At 43.4% G+C, this 13,176-nt stretch overlaps 1 protein-coding gene across 2 annotated transcripts in view; it reads left to right on the top strand.

Annotated features, from left to right (window-relative positions):
* Positions 1-13,176, top strand: part of slc8a2b (solute carrier family 8 member 2b) — a 283,027-nt gene that overhangs the window by 87,660 nt on the left and 182,191 nt on the right. The window contains exons 1-2 of one of the 2 annotated variants that reach the window (XM_030067826.1): positions 1,847-1,868; positions 5,739-5,773. The gene's annotated coding sequence lies outside the window, so the exon portion shown is untranslated. Of the gene's footprint in view, positions 1-1,846; positions 1,869-5,738; positions 5,774-13,176 lie in introns of those variants that run through there. The other variant, XM_030067827.1, reaches the window with a different exon arrangement.

The following is a 13,176-nucleotide window of genomic DNA, read 5'->3' as shown; positions in this document are numbered from 1 at the left end:
TCCTCTTTCCATCTGCATAGTTTTCAAAGCTGTCAGACTTTTACTTTAGACACCAGGGGTTTAATTAGTGTCAAGTGTCAGCCTCTTCACACCAAACTCCATGCGAAAAAATGAGGTTTTGGCTCTGGCCACTCTGACTTTGAGGGCTTATAAAATCCAAACTAATCGAGTAATGACGAAATCCTTCAGAACTTTTGTTATGCACTGTGTCCTCTGTCATCTGTGCAATTTTCAAGCCGCTGACATTTACGCCCTGGTAGGAGATTGATTTTGTTCAAAGGCTGAATTTTGGGCGAGAACGTGACTTTGCAATGCAAATTGCGGACTTCCTGTTGGTTTTAGGTCGGGGGTGTCAGCGCGTGAATTGTAGGGCTTGATGAGACCTACATTTCGGCGTTGGTTTGGTGTTTCTATCACATTCCTGTGGGTCGCAGGGGCTGCCTTTGTGTGCCTAGGTGGCGCTACCAAGCCCATTTTTGCACCTTGGGGGTCTGTTTGGCCATTTTATCAAATTTTTCGCCAGACCTGGCCTGCGTGCCGAATTTGGTGAGTTTTGGAGCATGTTTAGGGGGTCAAATTAAGGGTTATTTAGACGTAATAATAATAAAAAGAAGAAGAAGAAAAAACACTACAATAACAATAGGGCTTCGCACTGTTCCAGTGCTCGGGCCCTAAGTACAATAACAATAGGCCCTCTCTCCGATGGAGGGCGAGGGCCTAATAAATACATATATAAAAGTTAATAGATTCATTCATTCATTCATCTTCTAAACCGCTTATCCTCACAAGGGTCACGAGGGGTTGCTGGAGCCTATCCCAGCGCACATTGGGCGGAAGGCAAGGAAACACCCTGGACAGGTCAGTCCATCGCAGGGCAGACAGACAGTTTAGAAATTAATAAATGAAAATAAAATAAATGCATAATAAAATTTAATTGTAACAATAAAATAAATAAATAAATAAATAAAATAACACCACTACCACTACTACTTGATTATAGTGATTATAGTAACAAGAGTGAAAATAATTTCTTACTTCTGTCTGTGTAAACTGATACTAATTAGGTCCATATGTCATCACCAGCGGTGCACCATGGGACGGGACAGGAGCTGCACCTGTTAATTACAGTCTTCCTGATTAGCAGGAGCTTACAGGACGCGGTGTAATTAACATGGTGTAAAACCAGGCAGCAATGTGTGCCGCCAGCGGCTGGTGGTAACGCAGCTCGGCTGCAGGGCCGGCGTGTTGTACGAACCCGGCGCTCAGCCCCGGCGGCGGGGCGCAGCAGCTGCTGTCCGTCACAGGCAGCAGACAGGCCGCAGCAGGTACCGTGCAGCGGGCACGTGCAGGTGCACAGCTGCTGACGCGTCACATCGGCCCGCTGGGCGGCGGCCAGCCCTGAACCAAGAGCCTCAAATGAAACGCACTAATTACTGCTTCCAGCTCGTTTGGCCGTTCAGAGGAAATGAGAATTCTTCAGACAAGCAACCATCTGAGGCCTTTTGGAAATGTTTTTGAAGAGCAAGGCTGCTTGCTGCTGCAGAGTCAGTGCACAGCCCTCAGAGAGAGAAGAACGCTCAGGAGTGAAGCCGGCTCGTCTTGGCTTTAACTTTCACTCGTCCGGGCAGGAGAGGTAGAGACGAGGCTCCCGCACTGAGAACGGAGAGCGTTTCTCACCTGCTTCCCCAGGCTTCTCTCCCCACTCTGAGGATTTGAACCAGCAACCTTCCAGCTTTTCAAAAAAACAAAACAAAACAAAAAAAATCCTGCAAAGTTTAATGCATCAGGAGTGGAAGTGTGTAACGATGGGATGTGCCGCAAAGATGATGCAGCGTTTCATGTCTAACAGACTGAGAACATCTGAGCAGGTAACATGAACGTGAGCACAGTATCTGAAAGGACATTAGCCTGTGACCATGTGAATGTGTTGATGTGACAGCAGGTTCACAGTAATCATTTCACTCACGTTGTTGTTTTCTGCGTGGTGCTCGCTCATCAGCCTGTATCTGTGTGCAGCAGCTGGAGCGTCTGCTTGATTAATCTGACTTATTAAGAAACAAGCCCATTCTGAACAGACTTTATTAGCGCTGTCAGCGGCAACAGGTGCGACCTGACAAGCCAAACGGGACTTGACAAGCGGTTGTTTGATGTGCTGTAGTAAAACTGCACAACTTTTCCTGAATGAATCACCACAAATAGACAAACAGGGGCAGGCAGCTCCCTCCTCCTGCAGCCTGATTCCACACAAAATTGAAATTTCATCATTACCCATAGGTGCTTTCACACTCACAGTTCAAACCCAGGCAGAAGTGATTTCCCCGGAGGGAGAAAAGTAAAGCATTTAAGCAACAGAGCTGAGCTCAATCTATGTTGGCAGCATTTGGAGGGGGTTACCGTGACAACAAATACACGTTTATTATCCTGGAGAATGGTTTTAGCTCGCTGAATAAAACCTAAAATGTGGAGAGGAATTTGGTCTGGGGAAGCGAAACTACTCAAGGCCAGGCTTTTTACTGCTACAATACAGCCCAGCAGGTTGCTATAGTTACCCTCAGTAAGCCAGACATGGTATTTGAGAAATAAAGAAATACATATGTATGTATGTATATGTATGTATGTATGTGTGTATATATATTCATGAACTAAAAAGCTCTACACTTTGACTTCAGTTGTTTTGGAGGAAGACACTTCACCTGTGTCTGAAGAGTCGACGAATTTTCATTTTGGGTGAACTGCTCCTTTAATAGCTCCAACACACTGATGTGATCAGTGTGTTCTCTGGCTGAGAAGTTTAGTTCTGTTTTTTTTTTTCTTCACTTTTTGACCTTTAACCTTTTTCTCCTTTCCCTCTCTCTGTCGGTGTGTGCATCACTCTCGCTCACGCTGTCTCTCTTCCCCCTCCTCGCTCTCCCTCTCTCACACACACACACACACACACGCGTGCACGCACACATGCACACACAGACTGTCTTCAGTCCACACTGATCAATAATCCAATCTACACACTGTGAGGATCGAGGCCCCGCTCATCAGCATCCCAGGCGCGTGGAGCCCCCCCGCCCCGGGGTCAGTGGAGGATGAAAAAGAGCCCCGTTTTAAATCTGTGATCTCAGTTTAGAAATCTCCAGCTCTCAGATTCAAACTCCATGCCCGTGGATTTGCAAACTGTGCCCGTGGATTTGCAATCCATGTGCTTTTTTTCCTCAGAGCTTGTCCATGTTGTGTGAGGGAACGTCACGCCTGGAGCTTTTCAACGACGACCACATCCGCCAAGCAAGTAGGCCCAGTTTATCTCGATTTAATCATGTTTTTAACGCCCTATGCAGAAGAATCAGACTGACTTGGCAGAAGTGGCTCTCCATGCATGAAGCTCCCTTTCCTCTGAAGTCATTTGAGCGCACGGTTTGCAGAGCCATGGGCGCAGATTTGTAATTCAAGGGCACATGCAAGGCTGTTTAAATCACATGCACAGATTTCTAAACCAGCAGCACAGATTTACACATGCATCTTTTTTTTTTTTTTTTCTCAGCTGATGCCAGCGGGGCGCCACACAGCCCAGTCACTACAGGCGGACATCCAGGCAGATAGCCGGTTAGTAAGACAGACAGTCAGTAAGAGGCAGACAGACAAGCCAATGATTTCACTACTGAGGCACACCCTGCTGTTATCCTGTGTGATTTGTGAAGGTGCACACACACAGACACACACACACACACACACACACACACACACACACACACACACACAGACTATCCTAAAGCCAACTCGTTTATAAAGTCGTCATGGCGAGAAGCGGGAAAAGCACACCGTGAACGCTGTCTGAACAAATTAGGCACTGACCTTTCCCCGTCCCATCCAAATGTGCCAGATTAAAGCAGGCACTGATAAAAGCTCCCCGAATAAAGCGTGACATTGAATTTCCACTCCTGTCCAGTTGGGTGGGAGCTGCAGACTCGCACACCGAAGGCAAACGTGGACAAAATCATACAGAGTCCTCCCCTGTGCTCGGGAGGCTCGTCAGCCCAGGATCTTCACCTTTGATTGTTTTAATGATTTCCTCTGTTTGCTGCAGAAATGAATCCTTTTAAGCTAAAACCTAAACCCAGCCAGGCTGCTTATTGATTTGGGGCTGTTTTGATTTTGTTGTGCTCTGTCTCAGGACATTCAGGAAGAAGAGAAATTGCATTGGCATCAGAGGGACGCCACACGCCGAGAGCAAATGTGTGTGTGTGTGTGTGTGTGTGTGTGTGCATGGGATCCACACATTAGCTAACTTAAAGGCCCCTCAGATTTATTTCGCAAAATGAAAAGTTCAGTAATCCTTAATAGTTTCATGAATAAGTCGTGCGTCAGTAAATTACATCCTGCAGGAAACACACATGTACTTTCTGCTCTGTTTTTTGCAATGGGGGAAAACTAGGACAACGTTTTTTTAATTGTTGTTGTATTTTAAACAACTTCAAGTGATTGTTCATGTCATTTTAGCGTTAGGAGATCAGTGGTTATTTTTCCAGAGCCATAACCATTTCTTGGGTTATAAGGATTTTATTTTGACCCAATTTGTGGGTTTTTCCAGTTGGGTAATATTTCTGGGTTATTTTTTTCTGAGAGTAACCCATTGTTGGGTCAGAGACTTGGGTTTGATTGATTGATTGCTTATTGATTGATTGATTGAATACTTTATGAACAGTTTGTGTAACGAAGAGCACTTCATTACTAGTGACTGATAGCTTTGCTTGTAAATATTGCACAACATGGTTGGTAGAAAATGCACTTTAAACAGACAACTTAACTATGCACTTTAATAATGGCACTTGGCACTTTAGTGGCAATATTTGCACTTTATTATTGGTTTGCACAGAATATTTGCACATTGCATATTTGCACATTTTATACAGACTATTTATTGTCTATTTATTGAATAATTTACAACTTGATAATTTAACAGTGTAAAACTGTGAGTGATGTGTGTCTTCAGGCTTGAGTTGTAGTCAGGGCTTTGCTCCACCTGTGGACATAAAATTGAATTTGCCGATGATACCGCACTTGTGTGGGATTGCCTATTCAGAATTGAACAGTGTCATGTGTGTTAGTGTCTGTAACACTGTGTGGAAACGTGCAGTAAAATCATATAAATGTGGAAGTGCTTAATTAAATTTCACTCAACTTTTGGGTTGAGTGGGCTAAATGAATATGACCTATAAGTTGGGTTATATTGACTACAATCCTGGGTCATGTTAAAAGAGAAATTGGGTTATTTAGTTAACCCAGATTATGGGTCAAAATGCATAACCCAGTTTCTTGAGTCAGAATAACACAGCAAGTAGTTGGACCCTTTTTGACCCAGGGGTTGGGTTAAAGTTGGGGTATTTTTTAACCCAGCAGTTTTTAGTGTGCATGGTGGCGGTTGTTGCAGTTCCTCTTCTGTTTATTCCAAACACACTGTAAATGTAAAACGCATCAGTTCCTGTGCAGGAGGACAGAGTTTGAGGTGACAGTGGATAAAGGCTGAATCACTGCCTGCTCCCCGCTGTGGCGCTCACACAGCAGCAGTTAGCTCGGCTTTATTTCCGTCACGAGAGTGCTGATGTCTTCTTATTATGGACTGCAACTGGAACGAACAAAAAGCTCACAGACTCGATCCCTGCAATAGGCGGTGTGTCCTGCCTACGTGCCTTTGAGCAAGACGCTGAACTCGCTGAACACCGAACTAATTCCATGTTTTGCGACTCTTTCAGGGCAGCTGATCCTCCATCCGATGAGCTTGGTTTGGGTAAGTAACCTCCCAGAATGCATTTGGATGGATTGTGAATTGTTTGGTGCAATGAAATGATCCAGACACACACACACACACACACACACACACACATGCATGCATGCAGCTGCACAAAGTTATTGTTTTATGCATGAGCAAATGTTTGATGGGGAGTGATCCAAATAGACACACACACACACACACACACACACACACACACACACACACACACACACACACACACACACACACACACACACACACAGAGCAGGAGTCTCAGTCACGGGGTCATGAGAAGCTGCTTTGTTACTGAAGCCAAACCCGAGACAAGAGCTCTCCTCTGGTTGCCATCCTTCACTCTGAATAGTAAATGTTCCTCTCATCCTTAGCCAAGAAGCTACAGACTGGTGTGTGTGTGTGTGTGTGTGTGTGTGTGAGAGAGAGAGAGAGAGAGAGAGAGGGAGAGAGAGAGAGAGAGAGAGAGAGTGGTTTGATCACGCTCCACAAACTTCTTCACGCCTAAACCAACTCCTCTCTATCACTTTGTGTCTGCCCATGTATGTTTGTCTGCAACTATATGTATGCTGTCTTTATATACAACATATGTAGCTATGTAATGTGTGTGTGTGTGTGTGTGTTTATGAGCGTCTGTGTGTGAACCCTCTCTATGCCTGAGCTTATTTTCACCCTTCCATATTACATGGTATCTATTCTATTCGCCCCGACTCTATCTGTTTTTGTGGTTTTCCACTGGGCAAACGTTACCTCCAGTACCTCTGTTGACGAGCAGACCAGATCAGAGTCTGGATCAGGCCACATGGTTTTGTCTAAACCCGACCCCAGCCTCAGAGCATAGTAGCCAAACCTGGCCGAAGCCAACAGGCATTTTTTTTTTTTTTTTTTTTTTTGCTTCTGACCCCGACCTAAGCCTGAGATTTTGCTTGTCCTCCATCGCTTGGCTACATTTACCACCTGAAGTAGCCTACATGTTGCCTTCAGTGTCGTCACGTAAACTCCAGCAGTATAGAGGAAGCTGACAGAAGGTCCGCAATTTTTATTTATTTTACACTAGAGTTTCACTAAAGTAATGCCGACATGACCAAACCAGGATAGAATTTGTACATTTTTGGCACAGTCTGATGGATCCTGATGGTTGGGGTCAGGTACCCGCACTCTAGAGCACATACTAAAAGGTGACTGCAGGTGAAAGCACTGCAGCTCATTGTTTGGTCAGAGAGAAATAGAACAGCAAGGCCCTGCTGGTTGCTGCTTATAAACAGGAAATACCAAAGCCAGACTCATGAAACTTGTGTTATAGTTGTTCATCTAAATCCGCCGCCTTCTTGCAGTGCGTCTCTCTGTGGTGGAAACTCAAACTCGGTGTAACCTGGGCACCATCTCCCACCTGCCTGAGCGAAGAAGTGTGTTAGTTAGAAATGCTTCATCATTTTCTTTTGCCATTCAGAAAAATGCAAAGAGGAGTGCGACAGATCTCTGGTCTGCTTGTGCCGTTGTGCTCATGTTAAACACAGAGTTCGTTTCCATGCACACCATATTCCGGTTCGGCTCAATATTCCGGCGAAGGTAACTGCGCCGCGGCAACTGGAATATTCCATTTACATGTTACTTGGCATGCCCCCGTGTTTCGGCGTATTCCACTCTCTGACGTAATGCGACACTCAGCCGCGGGGGGCAGCAGCACGCGTATAGGCGTCTGGTCTGCCGGAAAAACAGACGAAGAAGTCTTCTTCTTTTTCTTCTGTCGCTAGTTCTATGTTTTCTCCCATCGATATCCTCCATAATATTTAAGTCTTTCATTAGCTGAAGGCAGACTGCAGTCTCCTGGCTCTTGCTGCTGTTCGCCCTGCCGTTTTCCCCGCTTGCAGGTAACCATAACCCTAACCTTAACCCAACAAAGATGCCACAGAATTCCTTGCAGGTCGAGCATGCACAATTGTGATTGAATATTTCGGGGCATTCTCCGACTAAGGTGTTTACATGCCCCAATATTCCGGTTGGAACAGGCATATGCCAGGGATCTTATTCGGAATTCTCTCCAACCGGAATATGACCTTAATCTGGTTCGGTGCTTGTTTACATGACACGTGCGCAACCGGAATATTGTGAATATTCCGGTTAATACAGGAATAAGGTGTGCATGTAAACGTGCTCACAGACCAGCCTTGGGCTACTTTACACTCTACAGTCAGATTTCTACAGTGACTTTAACAGAACATGTTTACAGCAGGTTTCCACAGCCTTTACAAATCTGTGGAATTACCGTAGGAATACTTTAGTATTGTCACAAGCAGGATGATTGGATGATGAAGGATGAATAAGCTTTAGGGCCCTATCTTGCGCCAGACTCCCTAAACCCGCTATTTGCGGATTTAGGATTTAGGAAGAGGCGTTCCCCCGTAAAAGTTGCTATCTTGTGCACCTCCCGCTATCCGCAAAACACCTGCGCTACCCGCTATATTATGAATAGGCGTGTTTTGGGCATTACGCCAGTTAAACCAATCAGTGTGCCAGGTGCCATTGCCTTTAAGGGCAGGCTGTGCTATCCTAAATCCTAAATCCTAAACCCGCGATGGAGAGAGGGAGGTAGATTTTCTCAGGGCTTCTACTGAGGCTAAAGCAAGTTGGCTTTATATACATATTATATATTATATTATAGGTGAGTTAATTCGGGAGGTGGAGCCACATGTGTCCAAGTGGACGTGTCACAAGGTTGTACTGATTGAGTAAAATCCCCGGGCCACACCACACACACACAAGAGGCAGAGGTGGAACTACGTGTAAACTAATTTATTGACAAGGTAGATTGGGCAAATAAAATATTAAAAATAAAAATATAGCACAGCTGCTGGCTTATGATAAAACAATAAAATGTGCTGGCCTAAGTGTCCAATTAAAACAGTCTTTCCTCTAAACAGTCTATATGAGTAATATACTCAGTCCATTCCGGCGGCGTCCCGGTATCAGTCCGACCGTGTGCGTGGCGAGGCTCCGTCGGGGTGCGCATTGAAGCCGCCTGGGCGCGCTCTCCTAACAGCCCAAACTTTAGGGATAGCGGATAGCGGGTGGTCAGGACCACCCGCTATCCGCTTTCCCTAAAGTGTGTGCGCAAGATAGCAACTTTAGGGATAGCGCATTAAACATGTCCACGAACACACCTCCAGGCGCAAATGATGCAGTCGGCATAACGGATAGCGGGTAGCGGGTGGCACAAGATACCGTTTAGGGATAGCGGAAGTTCCTAAATCCGCAATTTGTGGGTAGCGGGTAGTGGCAGCGGATAGCGGGTGGCACAAGATAGGGCCCTTAGTGTCTTATTATATGACTCTAAATGTAACAAAAATAAAAGTAAAATCAATAAGCCTAGCTGAAGAATTGTCTGTTGCCTGATTAATTGACTATAATATTATTCCAACACTTCCCTAGCATGTGTCTTTATGACTATATGAATGGATGCACGTGTGTGTGTGTGTGTGTGTGTGTGTGTGTGTGTGTGTGTGTGTGTGTGTTTCTTAACTCCCTCGAGGCTAAATGTAGTGCAGCCGTGCAGCCATGTAACAAGAGGACAGGGACTTGTTAACAACAAACGCAGGCGATTATCTCTGTGTTACTGTAGTTTGTCTCCAACCTCTCTCTCTCTCTCTCTCTCTCTCTCTCTCTCATATTTGCTCTCTCTTTACCATTATTTATTCTTTGTCTCTTTCTCTCCCACTATTTCTGCCTTCCTCTGTATCTTTCTTGTCTTTCTTTTTCCCCCAACAGCCTCTCTCTTTTCTTCTCCTCTGTCTCTACCTCTAAATTAGTCTCTAACTGCTCACATTGAGGAGCTGAATATTCGTGCTGGTGGTTTCAAGTAGTAACAAGAAGTGCTCCTTTGACTTTGTGGATTTCAAAAGCCAGACTTCCTGTAAAGTGGCATCTGTGGTGCACACACACACACACACATAGCACGCTGGTGTTTAGTGGCCCGGCCAGTCTGGGACGTTTTACGCCACAAGAAACCAGGGAGACCAGAGACTAAAAAAGCTCTCTGCTGTTCCAACACTTTGGATTTCACTCTCAAGGTTTCATTTGAAAATTTGGTTTGGGTTTTTCTTTTTCTGTTGCTATACATGACTCTTCACTTGCCCTTCTGTAGTTGGACATCTCTACATATTTTTTTTTTCTGAAGAGGAATTTAATGCTTGAACCCTTTAAGTTGCTGCATGCTGAATTTTTTTCGATGTTTATTTTAAGATTAAAACAAAAGAAATGCATCAGACAATATTCTAGTGTACCAACTAATGGGAATGCAGCTGTGATGGAGATTTGTGCATGGCAGCTTCAGCAGCTCTGACTTTCCTCCAGGTTGTTGTGGACAGATATTTTACAGACATTTCAGGATGTCTAAACCAAAATAGTCTTTGTCAGTCCTAAATTAAATGTATTTTCATTGCCCTTTCTCGCATTATTCCTTTATGAATAAATCTGCTTCTACAGTAAATGTAGCAGCTTTTTCTTGCAATGCCAAGGGAATGTATCAGGATTTGCCATTTTCCTTCAGTTGTGCTAATTTGAATCCGTCCTAAATTTGCATGAAAATACATGTCACAGTTTTCGCCCACAGTCGCTCCGTCTCTTCCGCTGCTGCTTTTGTCCGTCTCTCTGTTTTCTCCTCCTGCCTTTGCCTCTTTGTCTCTCCGCTGAGCCTTGAGAGGAACAGTGCTGCCACAGAGAAATAAAAACACAGTGAACCCTGTGCTCCTAAAGCCAGAGAGCTGCCTTCCTCCTCCTCCTCCTCCTCCTCCTCCTCCTCCCTGAAGCTCCCTCATGGCTCTCAACAGAAACATCAGCCTCCCTCCTGACACCGTAATGAGCAATCATTTCTGATTGGAGGACTGACCTCTAATGAGCTGGGCAGCAGTCCAATGAGAGGAGATGACAGCTTTTCAATTATCCTACAATCATTAACGGTCCTTTAATTAACAGTAAATCTCTCTCTCTCTCTCTCTCTCTCTCTCTCTCTCTCTCTCTCTCTCTCTCTCTCTCTCTCTCTCTCAGTTCAATTCAATTGAACAGGCTTTACTGGCATGGCATTTTGGATCAAACATGTTGTCAAAGCAGAAAAACCTGACATGAACAATAAAATAAAATATAGATGGAGAACAATAAAATGTGTATACACATAAAGGTAACAGTAATTAAAAAAAAAAAAAAAGTATATTAATGGCCCCATGGCCTGAAAAATGCAATTTGCGTTGTTTTTGCGTGCTAGGGAAGGTCTTGGGGCCACATATATACTGTCCCAAGCATTTCACCTGTGATAAATGGAGAAGTGCACAACTAGTCCAGTAATTTTAGGCCAAAATTGGGGTCAACCTAGGACAAATTGCAAGAGAAGCAAACTCAACTGATTTTGTATCCTCAGTTTGTCCTGAGTGAGGGAAAAAAAGTCCCAAGAAATCCCATTGGTGGAAAGTTTTGAAAATCACCTATTTATGACCACATATTACCAAAAAACACAATTTTACTTTCAGATATCACTATAAAAATTCACAAGTTGATTACACACACAAAGACAAGAAAAAATGCCAATTACAAGTTCTTTGAATTATTCTGTTTACACATGCATATCACACATTGTCTGATTTGATATGCGCTAATGACGAATATAAGGAATAAATGCCAGAAGAGACATTTAAACAGTAAATTAAAAGGTTACTATATATATATAGTAACCTTAAATTAAAAGGTTACTATATATATATAATAACCTTTTAATCCACTGTTTAAATATCTGTTCTGGTATTTATTCCTCATATTCCTCCAATCAGTGGAGAGGGGCTGATTCTCTCTTCTGATTGGCTAAACGAACCGTGCTGCCAGAGCTCCAGGATAAAGGCAAGAGAGAGGAGCTGTGAAACTATATTTAGCAGACCACAGGTTCAAAACCACAAATACATCATGCTAGGGATATCAACAGTTAAAATAAAACCCTGGAAAAGTGTACACCATGGGGCCTTTAACACATCTACATGAAAATTAATTAATAATCCTAGCAATAACAACAATAACACTTCATTTTCAATATCTAGTTATATGTAGAGTAGCAGGTATACATATTAATGTAGAGTGAGGTCATACAGTCAGAGAAATTAATGAAATAAATCAATGAATTAAATGAAAAGTGTCCTTCACTGAAACATGTGTTACATTGTGACACACAGTAACATACACTCCTGATCAAAATCTTAAGACCAGTTGAGAAATTGCAAGAATTTACATTTTGCATTGTTGGATCTTAAGAAGGTTCTAAGTAGAGCTTCAAAATGCAAAAAGAAGAAATGGGAGTGAGACAAAAAAAATTTGAGGAAGCAATTTATTGCAAACAACCATTAAACTGAAATAGGCTGTTCATCAGCTGATCAAAAGTTTAAGACCACTGCCTTTAAAAGCCCTAATCTTGGCAAAAATGTGGATTCAGTGTCATTTTCTGTCAGGTATCCACACTATCAGCTGATGAATGTAAATGTAAAAAATGTAAATTCTTGCAATTTCTCAACTGGTCTGAAGATTTTGATCAGGAGTGTATTTACCTGCCACTTCTCCTGCAGTGCTTCCTCTCCCAGAGGGCTGTTTGTCTTCTGGGGAGGGTGAGTGAGTCTGGGATTTTCTGCTTGAATTTGATAGAAGTCTTCGATTGAAGTCTTTTCTAATTTCTCTGTGCTTTGGACAGCTGCTGAGAACGGGAATTTCTGTCTTGACCTCACACTGCGTACAAACTCCTCTTGCTCTTTCTAGCCATTTGACTTTCACTTCACTTGAAACAAGTGAAGTGAAAGTTATTTCTGAGCTGATCATGTCTTATTTTAAGTGTAATGAGATATTTTGACTAGGAATAAGACATTTTTACTTGAAATAAGACAAATAATCTTGGTAAGATTTTGACTTTTTGCAGTGCAATCATAAGCTCTCTCATGTACATATCTAACAAATAAATACATGTGAGATAGAGGCACAAATATAATATAAAAGACAAATATACCGGTAATATAGAGCTACTCTTGACATTTGGCATTTATCAGCCTGATAGAAGAAGGAATAAAAGAGTGTGAGTAGCAGGTTGTCGTCAGGGGTGTATCTTGGAGTATGGGTCTCCATTTTTTTCAGATAGTGTTATTTGATTGGGGACTGACAGGACATTGTGGCAAGACGGTGAATGCATTTGTGTTTCCCAGATGGAGATGTTTGATTGCATAATGCATGACCCCGTGTCTCCACATAGAGCCGTAGGTAAACCTGCCCAGGGAGGCTCCTCGTGTCCTGCCATTCACGATGTGAGGCGGTGCACATTTGTAAAATGTGTTTGCCACTCTTATTCACTGCACTGTCTCAGCTGTGCCATTGTTTTACAGCAGGGGGTT

The sequence above is a fragment of the Myripristis murdjan genome, chromosome 13 (genome assembly GCF_902150065.1).
Source record: "Myripristis murdjan chromosome 13, fMyrMur1.1, whole genome shotgun sequence".
In the NCBI taxonomy this organism is placed as follows: Eukaryota; Metazoa; Chordata; class Actinopteri; order Holocentriformes; family Holocentridae; genus Myripristis; species Myripristis murdjan.
Note: the sequence above shows the minus strand (reverse complement) of the source record. Positions and strands in the feature narration are given on the sequence as shown.